The sequence below is a fragment of the Platalea leucorodia genome, assembly GCF_965183815.1.
Source record: "Platalea leucorodia genome assembly, chromosome: 3".
NCBI classification, from domain to species: domain Eukaryota; kingdom Metazoa; phylum Chordata; class Aves; order Pelecaniformes; family Threskiornithidae; genus Platalea; species Platalea leucorodia.
This window is the reverse complement of record NC_138825.1, coordinates 105,404,637-105,417,441: the sequence shown is the minus strand read 5'-3', so window position 1 is coordinate 105,417,441 and position 12,805 is coordinate 105,404,637. Positions and strand designations below refer to the sequence as shown.

General features: G+C 38.8%; 1 protein-coding gene across 1 annotated transcript in view; it reads left to right on the top strand.

Moving 5' to 3' along the window:
* Nucleotides 1-12,805, top strand: part of DLGAP2 (DLG associated protein 2) — a gene marked incomplete at its 3' end in the record, with an annotated part of 398,367 nt that overhangs the window by 142,923 nt on the left and 242,639 nt on the right. The window contains exon 2 of the mRNA XM_082305420.1: nt 8,112-8,144. The remainder of the gene's footprint in view (nt 1-8,111; nt 8,145-12,805) is intronic.

Genomic DNA, 12,805 nt, shown 5'->3' with positions numbered 1-12,805 from the left:
GCTGCACTAAATCTCAATGCAATGCATGGCTACTCTATGTCTCTTTAAGTGTCACAAAGTTCTGTTTCACTGACATCAGTAAAATGATGTAAAGAGACATTGATGAAATAGTGTCAGAAACAGTTGTGTTTCTTGCCACTACAACCAAAGTCTAAAGCACTCTCTGCTAAATTTCCTCACTGGAACTTGATCTGTTTTTTCATTGCTTTTTAAATTATTATTATTATTTTGCATAAATGAAAGGAAAAAAAAGCAAACCGAGAATTATTTTCTGTGAAGCCAACCATACTTCTCTGTGAAACATAAATAATTTCCAGTTTTCCTCTGATGAATTGAATTCTGGATTCAAATAGGCAGTGGTATTCAGTAATTATATAACAGGGGTATCTTTTTTTGGCCACACAGTAAATAGATTTAGACAGTAGTGGAAAAAAAAAAAGAAAAATAAAAGCAACAGATAACAACATACATGTTTGTAATTAAAATTTAAAATAATATAGAGAAGGGTGGCAGCAGGGAGGAGCTGCAAAGGGTCTCTAGTAGTATCAGATGAAAAGAATCATAGAATCATAGAATCGTTAAGGTTGGAAAAGACCCTTAAGATCATCGAGTCCAACCATTAACCTAGCACTGCCAAGTCCACCGCTAAACCATGTCCTTGAGCACCACGTGTACCCATCTTTTAAATACCTCCAGGGATGGGGACTCAACCACTTCCCTGGGCAGCCTGTTCCAATGCCTGACTACCCTTTTGGTGAAGAATTTTTTCCTAATATCCAACCTAAACCTCCCCTGGCGCAGCTTGAGGCCGTTTCCTCTCGTCCTATTACTTGTTACTAGGGAGAAGAGACCAACCCCCACCTTGCTACAACCTCCTTTCAGGTAGTTGTAGACAGAAAGGTCTGTTACACAAATGAAGTGGGGATACAAAGCTGGATATGTGGTATTATTCAAGGGGCAGTCAGAAGGGCTGACTGCATCCATTTTCTGAATGCAGTGCTGAGGTGACAAGTTATCCCCAGCACTGCTTCTCACCTTCGTATATTATTTCTTATCATACTCTCACTTCCATATATCTCGGTCAAAACTCATCTTGGTTGGACTCCATAATCTGGGTAAACCCCTACTGAGAGCATAGTGTACTTTAAAGTGTAGTTAACTGTTCAATACAGTATTTTCTTTAAACTGATTTAAAATATTACCGATATTGTGTTGTCTTAGTCTTATTACGTTATATAGCTTGCATGGGTATTTTGAACTGTAAGTTATTCATAATAGCTATTTTGTATCTTTTGTCTGGCCCATATATTGTTTTCTTTACTGTAGCTCTTTAGAGTAGATTTTATTGTACTTGCACCCGCCATACAAGTATATACAAAGCAAGGAAAGGTGAACATGTTTAGCAGAATAATTTATCTTCAGTCTAATTTAAAATTGAATGTTGAACTCAGCTTTTTGGAGAAAGAATGTTGGCGTTTACATGTCTGGGTTTATTATTTTTAGTTTTACTTATCATTTAGGTTAGACAAGAAGAACTATCAAAACAAAATAAATTTCATATTATTTGAGGGGAAAAAAAAGCTTGTCTCTTCATGATAAATTTGTTTCTTCAAAAGAACTCTCTTATGACCTATTTTGTCAGCAAGTTCTTGTATCTAGGAAGATTAGTTCTGTTGGCTAGACAATTTCAAAATGATAGAGTAAGATTAATAATATAAATACAGGTTTTTCTTGTTCTATTGATTTATTGGGTCCCAAATCTCTGAACACTTGCCCATCTTAGTCATTCTACTTTTGAGAGCAATGACAAAGGAGTTACTCACATGCAGATGATTAGCAACATATTAAAAAGAAAGAATACCTCCTGTGAAAGTATCATTATAATACTGTTGTGGTTTAACCCCAGCCAGCAACTAAGCACCACACAGCCAGCAGCTTGCTCACTCCCCGCCCCGGTGGGATGGGGGAGAGAATAGGAGTGAGAAAACTCATGGGATGAGATAAAGACAGTTTAATAATTGAAATAAAATGAAGTAAAATAATTAATAATAATAATAATAAATAATGGATATTTTTTTTTAAAAAAAAAAGAGTATACAAAGCAAGTGATGCACAATGCAATTGCTCACCACCTGCTGACCGATGCCCAGCCTGTCCCTGAGCAGCGATCGCTGCCCCCCAGCCAACTCCCCCCAGTTTATATACTGGGCATGAAGTCATATGGTATGGAATAGCCCTTTGGCCAGTCGGGGTCAGCTGTCCTGGCTGTGCCCCCTCCCAGCTTCTTGTGCACTTGGCAGAGCATGGGAAGCTGAAAAGTCCTTGACTAGTATAAACATTACTTGGCAACAACTAAAACATCGGAGTGTTATCAGCATTATTCTCATACTAAATCCAAAACACAGCACTATACCAGCTACTAGGAAGAAAATTAACTCTATTCCAGCCGAAACCAGGACAAATACTTTAGACAAATCAGATATATAGACATAATCCATTACTACGAATTGTGAGAAGGAGAAGCTTAAGAAATATCTTTGTCTGAAATGTGGTAATGTCCCTACTCCTATTCCATCAAAACGCGCAGTAGCTTAGGCACTTTCACTTTAGACATCATTTCATCCAGTGCGGGCATACAAAAGTTACTTGTCTGCGGCTGAGATTTCACGATTCCCTTAATTTCAGTAGGATTAGAATTAGGAGGGTGTGGACTAGGAACACGTACCAATATTTGAATTCGGTTGTATTTCTGAAGCTTAATTTGGACCGCTAGCTCAGCTTCTTGTTCTTCCCACCTTTTGTGGATAAGTTCTGTGCAAATCTTGTATGGCTTTAAGCTTCTGAGCTATTGAACACTAGTTAATGCAGATAGTGAAGCTGTAGGGCAGGGCCTACCAAACTTCCTGACCCTGTGAGCCATTTTCTGAATTATTTAATGTTGCTAATAGCCATATCCTTTTGTAAGTCTCTCTATGTCCCCTATATTTTACAGACCAAGACCTTATACCACTTTGTCCCTATACCCATTGCTGTTCTGAAACAAAGATAATTTTGGCAGATTGCTGCTATTATATTTTATAATAATAGAATCATAGAATCATTAAGGTTGGAAAAGACCTCTGAGATCATCGAGTCCAACCGTTAACCTAACTGACAGGTCCACCTCTAAACCATGTCCCTAAGCACCACATCTACACGTCTTTTGAATGCTTCCAGGGACTGTGATTGCACCCTTTCCCTGGGCAGCCTGTTCCAATGCCTAACCACTCTCTCCGTGAAGAAATTTTTCCCAGTATCCAATCTAAACTTCCCATGGTGCAACCTGAGCCCATTTCCTCTCATCCTGTTGCTTGCTACCTGGGAGAAGAGACCAACCCCCACCTCGCTACAGCCTCCTTTCAGGTAGTTGCAGAGAGCAATAAGGTCTCCCCTCAGCCTCCTCTTCTCCAGGCTAAACAACCCCAGCTCCCTCAGGTGCTCCTCATAAGCCTTGTGCTCTAGACCCTTCACCAGCTTTGTTGCCCTTGTTTGGACACGCTCCAGTACCTTGATGTCCTTCTTGGAGTGAGAGGCCCAAAACTGAACACAGTACTCGAGGTGCGGCCTCACCAGTGCCGAGTACAGGGGCACTATCAACTCCCTGGTCCTGCTGGCCACACTATTCCTGATACAAGCCAGGATGCCATTGGCCCTCTTGGCCACCTGAGCACACTGCTGGCTCATGTTCAGGCAGCTGTCAGCCAACATCCGCAGGTCCTTTTCCGCCAGGCAGCTCTCCAGCCACTCCTCCCCCAGCCTGTAGCGTTGCATGGGGTTGTTGTGACCCAAGTGCAGGACCCGGCACTGAGCCTTGTTGCACCTCATACAGTTGGCCCTGGCCCAACGATCCAGCCTGTCCAGGTCCCTCTGTAGGGCCTTCCTACCCTCCAGCAGATCGACACTTCCACCCAACTTGGTGTCATCTGCAAACTTACTGAGGGTGCACTCAATCCCCTCATCCAGATCATCAGTGAAGATATTGAACAGGACCGGCCTGAACACTGAGCCCTGGGGAACACCACTCGTGACCGGCCGCCAACTGGACTTGACTCCATTCACCACCACTCTCTGGGCTCGGCCATTCAGACATTTTTTTACCCAGCAAAGACTGCACTTTATCAAGCCATGAGCAGTCAGTTTCTGCAGCTGATCTATTCTTAAGCTGATCTATGGGCTGGCCAGGCCTGAAAAGAGCAGTCTTGGTCTACCTGCATTTGGCCACACATTCCCTCTTCTCTTGTGCCATGCATTAGCGCTGTTATAATTGGTGGGAGACTTGGATCAGGGAACTGATCTTACTAAGACTTGATTTTATTCTTTTTTTTTTTTTTCTAAAGGAACGTGAATACCAAGTTGCATATGGGTCAACAGACAGCGTTCTCATTGCAAGTAGGCAAACTGTGTACTGGGCTATGGCAGGATGAATATGATCAGCAAATTGAGGAGGTTATTATTTCCCTCTGGTGCTGGTGAGGCTGCACCTGGAACACTGTGTTCATTGGTTGGGGCTCCCTGCTTCCGGAAGCATAGGGAGAAATTGGAGGGAGTCTAGCAGAGGGCCCTCTGGTCAGAGTAGTTGAAGGAGCTGGGCTTATTTAGCCTGTTGAAGTAAAGATCCATAGCAGCATATAGCTGTTGAAGAAGAGTTACAGACAGCATGGAGCCGAAGTCTTTTTGGTGGTGCTGGGTTGTATAACAAGGAAGAATGGCCACAAACTGCAGACTGAGAGATTCAAGTAGGACCCTATGAGGCTGATGCAGCACTGGAGCATGCTGCCCACTGAGGCTGTGGAATCTCCATCCTTGGTGGCTTTCAGGACTTGACTATCAAAGCCCCAGCTGAGCTGAACTCATGTTGGTGACAGCCCTGCTCTCAGGGGGAGGCTGAACTGCATAACCTCCAGAGGTCATGTACAATGAACTTTTCTCTCTTGCCATGAATGTTATTGTGAAGATGTAGCCTAAGTCTAAGACCTCTTACAACACAAAAAAAAAAGGAATGGGTACTTACAAAAAGGTATTTGTTGATTTATCTCATGCTAACATAGGTTTCTAAGGTAGGTTAAGTGGCTGTTGCTTTCCACTAACTGGTAAATCTAGTTTAGATTTTGAACATTAATACTGAGACACCCAACCTTAGGCGAGGTGCATCTCAGCCTAAACAATGTCATTTCACCTGATGGAGTAGTAACTTTTTACAGTGCTGTCATGTCCTTCATTGCTGTCATCTGACCTCAGAATTGAAATTTAAATTAGAAAATTTCTAAATTAGTACAGGTGTTTAATATTGATCTATCTTCCAGAAAGATCTTTTCTACCAAGATACAGCAACTTCCTTACAGAGAAAAGAAGTTAAAATAAGTTTCAAGACATAGCTTCTTGACAGGATTTTAAGATTTCTGTATAATGTAACCCTACAAATATTTGACTGTGATGTGTATGTTTTATATGATTTTAGTCCTGGAAAATTAGGACATAGAATCTCTCAACAATAACCATAGAATGTATGATTCTAAATAGACAATTATTTCTCTCTCTCTCTCTCTCTCTCTCACACACAGAGGCTCTGTGGAAAACAGTGCTCCATCTAACCTCCCTGTCATGTTGTTCACGTGTCTAGTAGAAGTGGTTGTGTTTTTATTTATCACTCGATCTGTATGTGTCAAGCACAACAAAAAGGGTATCTAGTCCTCCCCCACAGTAACAAACTACAGTGGGGAAGTTCATAAACAGAGGCTTACTGGTGAATCATCCGCATCCACAAAGGCTGCTTCTTACCAGTTAGAAAGAGAGGTGCTGCTGTCAGTTTGAAATTATTCCCAGCCTCTGGAAGTCATATGTTAATGAACTCTGGAAGGCATACATTGATGAATTAAAACAAAATCCCCCCATGTACTCTCCCCAGGTGTGCTGAGGTAGGGGAAGAGACACCTGGCTTGCCCATGAACATGGGACCTTAAAGAAACACCTGAAAGAAGTCCAAAAAAGCAGAGGTCTGGCAGGGATAGTGCTGACACCTCGCTAGCTTTTGGACAACTTTCTGGCACTAGTTATAGCTGCAAGCCTTATTATGCAGTTAGACTATCTACCCTGCTGCAGATTTGCAATATTGACCCTAATTTACGTTAGTGAGGAAAAGAGGGAAGCTAATAATTTGTACTGTTGAGTGGGGACCTTTGGAAGATGGTGTTTAGAGCTGCAAGAAATGTCGAGCAGACTCTTTGGATTGTAACAAAGCAGTTGTTAGCAGGACGTAGAGGATCAGCAAAGTCAGAAGTTCAGAAACCAAGTCTCAGCTTGTTCTTCCTTATCAATCAGGATAATAAACTGCACACAGACAGGCAGCCCCTCTCAGTAAAACCTCAGAAAGTCTTTGAATTAAAAGTGAAAAAAAAAATCTTCTAGCTCCTTCCTCTGCATCACTTCAGATTGTAGCAAGTGCGTTTTTCATCCAGCAGTGAAAGAAACAGGCCTGTGTTATCTGAGACTACGCTTTTCATGCTTTTCACTGGGGGTTTTCTCAAGCTAGCCATTGGGGTGTTGTTTTCAGTTTGTCAGATCTGCTGGGGACACTAGTGAGTCTATCAATAGATGTTTCAACCACATGTTTCATGGTGCTGAACTGCATCAAAATTAATTCCTCTCTTTCATGCAATTTATGCTGTTTTAAAAGTTGTGATCCACCTATCAGCAGCAGGGTTGCTGGGATAAACATAATTTTTCTCGTTCCTTTCCCTTATGCATGCTACAACCTCTGGCAGTAGTAAAAAAACAATGAATGATTAATGTTTTTAAAATATATGAAAGATGTAGGGTCAAGTACCATTACAACAGTGGGTTACTGTGATACAGCCTCTTATCTGTATGGAGAAAGTACCTCTAAATAACAGGCAATGTCACAGTGGCGCTATAAAGGTCAATCTACTCAATGTATGTGTTTCATATTCTATGCTTCTAGCTTTTTTTGCCTTTGAGTCAAGATCACAGCTAAAGTCCAACCTCCTATTTGTCATTCAAGGCCAGAGATAGTTTCAGCAAGCTTTTGAATTGGATTTGTATATAACCAGGCATGTTAAACTGCTTATTGTACTGAATTTACATAAAAATGTATACCCATGCACGTGTGTGTGTGTGCGCCTGCATATATATATTTGCTTCAGCATACTTGTTGCTGTCAGAGATGTAATTTTTCAGCCGAGTGTTAAAATAAAGATTTCAGAGATTTGTGATTTAAAATATACTGTGCTGTCTTGTTCTAGTAGGACTTTTTCCAGTATCAGTATATCAGAATTATCTGCCAACTTGATTACAATCTCTGTGATTTCAATAGATTCTGGTATTTGGATTCTAAGCAATGGCTTTGTTCTACAGCTTGATACTAACCCCTGAAGCAGCTCAATCTCAAGGGATACTTTTAGTTCCTCCATGTGTGTATATATTTGTACATTATGCAAAATAATTTTCAAGACAGCCAATTTCCAAATAGTGGTGTGTGAATAAAATAGTAATTGTACATTTAGAGACCGTCTGTTTGTTATGATGGAGTTTTATTTCCTTCCTTTCTATACTTGAATATTTTACAGAGTATAACTGCACATTTACATTGACTGTTTGACTTACTTCTCTTGCCTGGGAGGACTTGGAAGACTTTTATGAGAAAGGAATATAATAACTCTGTCACTATTACTGTTTGCTGCCTCCAATAATAAAATATTAGGAGGCTTAAATTTTTTATTTGAGTGACTGTTGTCACTGCAGTATTGTACATCTACAAATACAAAAAAAGTCACGTGGAAGCAAAAAGTCCTGCTACATGAATGCATTCAGCTGGAGTCTGTGAAGGTGATAGTTATATAAATGTAACTAGACATTTAGATAGTTCTATTTTAATATTCTTCCTGCAAAAATTCTTTTTTTGAAAGTCATTTTGCAGCTGTTAAAAAATGGGTGCTAAATATAGAATTGCATTTTTCATGATAACTTTGAGTTCTGTAAGTTTTGTTATATTTGGGTATAATTATGACAGATCTTAAAATCAAGAAATTATAATTTATGGTTTTTTTTCTTTTCAGAGTCACAGTGTACACTCTGTGGGGAGCCTGAAGGTGAGCATGTTTTCCTATTAATATTTTGCAAAGCAGCTAGAGGTAAACACTTAGCTCAAATGACACACATGTACAATAGGTTGGAAATGATATCCAAATGATGAGAACCAATGAAAGACATTCTTCCCTATGTTAGATACCAAACATGAATTGAATTAAGCTGAGTAAAGCACAGTACATGCTCCAGGCAGGAAATATCTTAAAGGACAAATATTCTATTAGAGCGAGAGTTGAAATATTTACTTCTTATTCTTTTGTGTGTTTGTCAAACTAATTTGGGGTAAGAGAGTGTGAAAACAAATTTAAAGACATCACTTTGAGGATGGAAAACAAAGAGACTGGACATAAAAGGGAAATGAGAAAATGTTTTTATATTTGATGCTACATTTACAGAGAACTGTGAAAGGCTAACACTTTTTAGCAGGTGAAGTGAACAAATATTACTTCTGAAACAAAGATAATTAAGCAATAACTGTTATGCAGTGCAAATACATGTCCACGTGAATGTGTTTGGTGGTATGTATTGTTTGCTTTTTTTCCAAGTGACTAATTAAACGCCAAGGTGAGACCCACAATTTACCTAAATCAACACTGAAGTAATGAGATTATGATTTTTAAAGCAGGCCATTACTGAGGAAAGTCTCTCATATTTATTTATTAACATTGGTGCTGTTATAAAGAAAATGTCAAAAAGCTGACCTTAGTTCCAAATCAACCATCTAGAGTCTTTCTAAGAAACATAATCTGAAATAGCAAATGTAAATGCTGGAGCAAAGTGTATTAATTAAAAAATGAAATTACAGATTCTAGGCTTTATATCTTGAATACTTTCTGAAAAACTATTTAAACTTTTCATGTTTTATAAATTGAGGAGGGAGAAGTTATTAAGAGATGAAGCCTGGAAGTTAAAGGCTTTGAGACCTTGCAACTAATGAAATAACTCAGTAAATTAATTGAGAGATTTGTTTTGACTATGCATTCCTTTAATAAACAGTTAATTCTTGATTTGTTCAATTTCTTTGTGCTTTATTTGATAAATTTATAATAGCACAGATACACATGTGAAAAGAACAATTAAGATAGGTGTTTGTTTACCTTTCATGAGATATTCCTTGCATGATAAGGTTGTCCAACTTTAAAGTTATGCATTGGATTAGTTCTGTTTTATTACATGCTATGCCTGCTTTATAACAATAATTCTCCTTTCTTTTCATTACTGCTTTTTCATACCTATTCAGCTTTGCAAATTTTAGTAAATGTACATGGACTTTGTAAAAAGAGAATTCAAAAAAAAATTCAGTAATAAAAATGTTTAACATTTACTTGACTAAAAATCCACAGTCAAAAGATAATTATATGCATTGTTGTAGGAACAGTCCTCAAGAACATAATGTTCAGTTTTTAGCTGAGTATAAATGAACTTTCCCAGGAATGAATGTCTCCTGGATCACCATACTCTCCCCTCAAATACAGTATTACTGGAATGCTAATTATAAATTCTCTGCCTCGATTTTAAAAATATTGACATTAATGTCAGCTTAGATTAGTGACAAGACTTACAATCTTAATTTTTTTCCTTACTAGATTAGCACAATTTCTGATCTAATACTGAACATTCACAGAAGTTTTATATGTGATTTTGTGATGAAGAAGTTGCTCAATAGATATGACTTCAGTTTTTAGAAGGCCATTCTAAAAGAAACTTCACATCTTTGTTGTGTAAATCGAAACCAAAAAACTAACAACTCAAACATCAAAAATATAATTTTCCTCTGGAACATTTTATAAATTTTACTATGGTTTCATAGTAAACTAATTGAGTAACTTAGAAAACTAGGGAAGAACTGAAAAATCACTTTTTGCAATGTTTGAATTGGAATTTCTGACTTTTCTCTGTAGCCTTCTTCAGAAATTTGAGATACTCTGTGGCTTGTAGTTTGCATTTTTGGTATCTGAGGCAAATTCAAAGAATATCAGTTAATGGTAGATACCATTTGCCTCCAAGTTCCTTTTTTCCTCCTCCTTTTCAGAAAAAATCAAAGCTCACTAAGTACATTAATATACTTTAGTATATTAAGATGAATTTGCATAACTGTAGGACATGGTGTAGGCCTCCTATATTAATTTCCAAAGTGGTAAGCAGAGACTCATTCATGAAATAGCAGATGTGGAGAAATCTCCCTGACTTAGGAGAGAGGAAGACAAGGCTTCACGTCTTACCACTTCTGAGTTCCTCAGAAGATGTTTATGCTATTTATTGAAAAACCTCCAAGCAGCTAGTGGTGAGTTTCTGAACACCACCTTCTACCTTCCGTAAGAAAGGTGGCAGAGTGGAACCGTATTGCAAGCCACAAATTCTGATTGTCAAATTGGTCAGCTGCAGTCCTCACTGTTCTTGTGATGGTTCATCCTTTCTCTAACCATCACTCCTCTTTCAAAACCGGCAGTTTGGTCCTGGATTACCAGTATGTCCAAGTGTAATAGGAAATGACTGTGTAAAACAGAGCTCTTCGCTGGGAACACTTTGCAAAGTTTTTAGCAGTTAGTGCTGCACTTCAGGAAGCAAGTGCATTTATCTGCATACACGTTGTTGCACAGGTGTGGGACAATGTGGGTGCATGTTTTATAGAGGGAAAAAATATCAGATATGGGAGGGACATACAAATTATCAGGATACAGATCTCATGTTTCAGTGTTTCACCTATGGAGTTTGTGGATCCATAGATAAATGTGTCATGTGTCTGCCTTTGCAGCCCATCTAAAGAGAATCAGTTGGACAACACTGAGGTCTCTGTTTGAGAAGCAGTCTTTGTATGAGCTGCAAAGGCTTATGTGTTCTGTTTCAAAAATCATGGGTTTGCTCTGTGTTATTGACAAGCAGGTCAGCTACCATTCCTGTCAGTGTGAGATGTTTGAAGACCAGGAGGCCTATTTTATACTGGGAGGAAACTAAAGTTGCAGAAGGCAGAGCTGGTGGTCCAATAAATCACGTTAGTGTAGCTACTACGAGCTGCTCCATCTTCTAGAAATGCAAGAGCAGCAATGACTTGTTTTCAGACAGATGATAGCGGTCACCTTTGCGGAAATGATCTGCAGTTGACAGATTATGTTGCCATGGTAAACGCTGTTGGGTTGGGTTTGGTTTTTTTTTTTTTTTCCTGCTCAGATTTTAAGTGAGGATGGCACGTTATAGACGCGCATCTAGCTCAGTCTTTGACAGCCAACATACTCTGTTAGAAAGACTGGTGTAGTCATGAGAAGTTTCAGGAACAGTTACCCCCATTATTCCTCAAGCAGATGTTTCTGTTCATTCTAACTCCTGGCAGTTATTCACAGAAGTTTTTGAAAGGACTATATTAACAAACATAATTTTCTATATTAGCAAAGCAGCAAACAAGCAAGTTTTCAGTAGACCACTCTGTCTTCTCAAAGCCTATGCAAATGGAAGCTTTTCTTCCAGGCTTTTTTAATGTCCTTCACAACTCCAGTAGTGACTTACTGTTTCTATTCACGACTTTTGCCTCTGTGTTTTATGATTATTCTGTTTCTTTCCTTCTTAAAGATAAATGGGCAGTCCTGTACAGTACCAGCACTTTTCAACTTTTGTAAAAATAGACACCTCTACACTTTCTTTGACAGCACAAGCTTTATCTAAATACACAGATCTGGAAAATGTGGTGTTAAAAAGGAATACCACTGAATGAGTGTGTTTCTAGTGAACTTTGAGAAGAGTTAATACAAGGTCCGGCTCTACCCAGCATTTCAGTCTATTGCCCATTTCAACAGAAGAAAATAATGGTAAAGACACAACTTGTTTCAGGAAGTCCTTTAACCACTAGAAGCTATAGATTAGTGGACCCAGGTAAAGCACCATTGTATGCTCTGCTTCTCCTTAGACACTTCTCTCTTAAAACTAGGGAGAGCACGGAAAAATGCATTTCTCCAAGTATCTGCCACTGGCGGTTATGGGGGACAGAACACTGGGAACACTGGCCTTTGGTCTGACCCTCTGTTGGTGGTCTTATGGGCTTGTTGGGTTCTTATTAGTTTAAGATAAAAAACAGTGGCAATGTGTAGAATTTTGTTTGGATATCCATGGGAGAGAAAGCCCAGGTTAACTTTGCTGTAGGTGTTAAGCTTTCTCTCCTGTGTTGCTGATAGCAATTTCCAATTTATTTAGATGTATTCCATGATGAAAATAAGCTTCCCTGTGTAGAAGCCTCTGATGTGTTATGAAAGTGGTAGAATATGCTGAGCAATTCTGCAAAGACTGTGGAGCAGGTAGTAGGCAGTTCTACCTATTATTCACTCTGTTATCTGGTACCTCTTGATCTTGCAGTCTATACAGAGACTGTAGTATTCATATCTCGTTCTACTAGAGATACTATGTGGCAAATGTCCTTTCAGTTCCACAGCATTTAGTAATCAAGTCTGGCTCACCATGCACTGTAAAAATACTGATATGCACAAAGGCTATGAGTAACAATACTTCTCTACTTTGCAGGGATCTACATTAACTTTAGCATCATAGAAAGAAGACTCAAGTTTCATTATGAACAGTTAAGTGAAGACCTCTAGTTAGGATGATAGTTAAAGAAAACAAGCAAAATATGAATATTTGTAAGGAATGAGATGGAGAATACGATGCAGTATATTAAAAC